Raw genomic sequence first — 4373 nt, 5'->3', positions numbered from 1 at the left:
TGCAAGGTACAGGTGTTTCATTGTATGACCAAGACTTAGACCCGAAAGCTTTGTAACTGCCCTCACAGTGATTCAATAAATAAAGTTATAAAAATGAAAAATGAAAAAAAAAGTAAGGTGGAGTTCATGCACAATTCAATCAGCTGATCAGTGGCTGAATAAATAGCAGTACACCTACATTAAAAAAGAGAGAGAGAGAGAACAAAGGGTTCATGTGCAGCTTTACCTGCAGGAGGCCTGGGTTTGAACCCGAGCCCCTCAAGGTCCTCCAAGGGATGCCAGGAGCAATCCCCAGGCACCATGCTGATGAGCGTGACTGCAACCTCCATGGGTGCAACAGGAGTGCCCCACCCACAGAAGGCTCCCTATACAGGTGCGACAGTACCCTACCCCTACTCGAGGCTCCAATACAGACAATACAGCCTTCCTGCATGCGCAGGAGCTAGCAGCCCAGAAGTGGGACCTCGATTACCCAATGCCCAGCACAAAACCTGAAAATCTTTTTAAGTCCAGGGAATTAATTCCATCTCCGAAAAGCTATCCCTGAAAACTACAGACCACTCTGAGCTGATGGAAAGCTGGAAAGGGCACTGGAGAGTGAGCAATACAGGGTGTTAGCATTTGTCTGCACACAGCTGACCTGGGTTCTGTTCCAGAGTACAGGGTCAAGAATAAGTCCTGAGCACGGGGGGGAGGGGGAGGGGGAAGAGAGAGAGAGAGATTGGGAGAGACAGGGAGAGAGGGGGAGAGAGGGAGAGAATGGGAGAGAGATGGAGAGTGCACTCTTCCCAAAATGAGGGGGGCGAGGGTCTTCCCCTGGAAGCTAAGATTCAAGCACACTAGCCTCAGTCCCTAAAGCTTATTCTCAGAAAAAATGCCGTTTGTAGATGAGAACCATCCCGTTCCCTTACAGATGGTACAGATGGGTGGGCTCACATCACACCCTTCTACTGAAGCACACGCACAGTCCCTTTGAGGTCAGGAACATTTTCAACTCTGCCTGGCTGAAGCTCTACATTAAATAATGGTATCATCTGGGTATAAAACTGACTTCTTAACTAAAGTATTTTTAAACCTTAAAAAGCATGTCTTCACCATGAAGTTCACACCAAGTTACAAATATGAGCTGGGAAGAGAGTACAGAGGACGAGGAACTTACTCGCCTGTACCTGGCCATTCCATATGGTCTCTGGAACACCAACAGGAACGATTCCTGAATGCAGTGCCAGGAGTGACCCCTGAGCATCGCCACGGGTAGTCCCAAAACAGAACAACAAAAAGCTACAAATATGTATAACCGTAGCAGACAAAAATATCTGCACCAGGGCTTTGAGAGAGAAATCAGTGAGGCTCTCACCGGCCTTTCCCTCTTAACTGGGAACACACAATCCCTAAAGCTCTGAAGGAGAGAAAAGGAGACGGTCTGTGCCTAATCCTTCAATCTTCCTCTTCGTGACCCCACAACACTGGGAAAGAAGGTTCTCTATTAGTGGAAGTGCTACTGCTGCTTCTACTGATAAAAAAAAAAAAATGAGTTCAGAGGACTTCGCTGACATTGATCCAGGGCCACAGATTAGGAGAGGCAGACCTGGGCTGGCATCCGGACAACTCCCCAGATCAGGAAGCGACAACGGACTCCTGTTGCACGAGTGCATTTTCATCACTTCCCTGAGATCCTTTACAAGCAAAGCCGCCCACCTAGACTGTGCAGCTCAGGGGCTGTTGGTGTGTCCAGGGATGCAGGGCCATTGCCATAATCTCACCTTAGAAACGTTCAGCCCCCCAAAAGAAACCCCGCACCTCAGCAGTGATTCCATCCTGGGTTCTGCCAACTGAGCATGTGTCACATCTGTAAGTTCACTTACATATATTGCCAAATTCTAGTCCCAAAGCAGATGCGCAAATTCTGTCACCTCATCGGCTGAAGCCATTAGAAAACACAGGGGGAAACACACGCCATGAAGATCAATGCGCCTCCAAACATTTGGGGGCAGTTTTTCATGGGCATTTTCATTCCGCATTTGTGTTGGTAGAGTATTTTCTCCTCTTGCCTTCTCACTGCTTCATGATGTAACAGAGGATGGAGGCTCAGAGAAGGTTAAGTAACGTCATCACCTTTCTGGCCAGCAGTAACCCACCCTCACCTCTGGCTGGAACCCTGCTCTTCTCTAACACCCTTTGTCTTCTGTGCAAGCAGTTCAAGCAATACGATGCAGCTGAAAAGAACATTTTTGGGTCTTTTAGAGATTTTCTTAGATAAGGAGTTCCTCTCAACCATCCGCTGTGTGCCAATCTAAAGGCATAGTGAGATTCTGCCTTTCAGTGCACGTCGAGACAAGACAAGGAAGGGCAAGATCTCCACCCGCTGTGGCAGTTTTCCAGCTCCACAGCAACCCCACGCAGACACTCATCTGCCCTGCCACCCACCAGGAACATTTCAGAGGGTCAACTGTGTAACTCCCCATTTCCAAGCTTCCGGAAACAGTTGCCAGACTTAGAAGATGCTGAGTTCAGAGGGAAAGCCAACAAACACATACCGTAATCTTTCTTTTACAGTGCCGAGGCTCAAACCCAGGTCTCATGCACTGGGGCACTAAGCCACATCCCTCACCCTGCCTTTTGCAATTGGCACTACTAAACCTGTCCTTATGTGAGAAACACAAATGGGTAGGAGGATGACTGATCAAACTTCTCTGGAGGATGATCTGAAAATGGCTATGAAATCTCCAAGTGAAAATCTCCTAAACGTGGAAAAGCAAGAACAAGACCTAGACATTCAGAATGGCAGGCACATTGGCCCCTGCGAACTGGAGACCTACAAGCAGAGGAAGGGTGAGTGATGCAGCACGGCTGCAGAGCATGACGCTGCACTCCCCAGTGAGCTGCAGAGGTGAGAGCGAGCCTGTCAATTTCACAGCACTCCGGTGCTGTGCTCTTGGGCCTCATAGCTGAGCTGCCCTTTCCCCAACAATGCCTCATAAAAAGTGCCCACAGCTATTAGGATAGGGAGTTCTAATTCCAGTACCTCCAACCACAGCATTCATAATTTCATTGTTGCTGTTATTAGATGGGCTCCACAAAACCCCCATCACATATCTAAATTACCCAAAAAATGGCAGATCAGGCTTGCAAAGGAACTTTTTTTTAATGACGGCTGCCCTATATACACAGTAGAACTGGTGGTTATCAAGGTTCAGTGGAAGCGTCTGAAACACTCATATTTAAAATGCCATTTTTTTCTCTACACAGCACAGATCTATATGAAGTATTGTCAAATTATGTCCAACAATTCTAAACTAAAGAGATGAGAAACGAGCCAGAAGTAGCTCCTGAGTACTCCTGGTTGTGCACCCCCCAAAAAAACAAGAGATCAGAAACAATATTATACACTGGTTATTAATTGTTTCTAAGAGGACGGAGAGATCAGAGAGATAGCAGTGTGTAGGCAGGGCACTTGCCTTGCATGTTGCAGACCAGGATTCAAACTCCTGCAGCCCACAACATGGTGCTTGGGAACCATGTGGGGTTAGGGTTCAAGCTGGTGCAAGTCACTTACTTGTGACTCCTACATATGGTTTTATTTTTATTTACTTATCTAATCAGGCGCGTTCAGGGAGCGATAGCACAGCGGTAGGGCGTTCGCCTTACAAGCAGCCAACATGGCCGACCCGAGTTCGATTCCTCCGCCCCTCTCGGAGAGCCCGGCAAGCTACCGAGAGTATTCGATATGCCAAACACAGTAACAACAAAGTCTCCAATGGAGATGTTACTGGGCCCGCTCGAGCAAATCGACGATCAACGGGAGGGCCTTTACCTTTTACTTATCTAATATTTTGGGGAGTTTCAGGTTCACACCCATCAATACGCAGGGGTTAACCTGACTGCACTCAGGAATCATTCCTGGCAGTGCTTGGTGGACCATATGAGATGTCAGGGATCTAATACAGGTTGACTGCATGCAAGGCGAGCACCCTACCCACCGTTCTGTCTCTCCACTCCCCCACTGTTTTAATTTTATTCCCCACTACGCTTTGAAGGCTTTTTTTCCCCCCTTAATTTCAGCAAGTAGAAGTGATGTCTCTCTCGAAAGATTTTAAAAACGAAGGGGCCAGAGAGATAGTAAGTTAGTAGAGAGGCTGTGTTCCTTGCACACAGCCAACCCAGGTTTCATCTCCGGCTCCTCCATATTAAACAGTCCCTTGAGCTTGAATAAGTCCTGAGCACTGCTGGGTATGGCCCAAAAACAAAAAATGAAAAAATAAACTGAATCAGATTTAGTTAGATTAAATATGCTATTATCCCCTTAATTTGGTCATACACACTAGGTATCATATGACTCCTTTAAAAACTTAGAGCAGGGGCTGAAGCAATAG

The sequence above is a fragment of the Sorex fumeus genome, unplaced genomic scaffold, assembly GCF_029834395.1.
Source record: "Sorex fumeus unplaced genomic scaffold, SorFum_2.1 ptg000095l, whole genome shotgun sequence".
Classification (NCBI taxonomy): Eukaryota; Metazoa; Chordata; class Mammalia; order Eulipotyphla; family Soricidae; genus Sorex; species Sorex fumeus.
Note: the sequence above shows the minus strand (reverse complement) of the source record.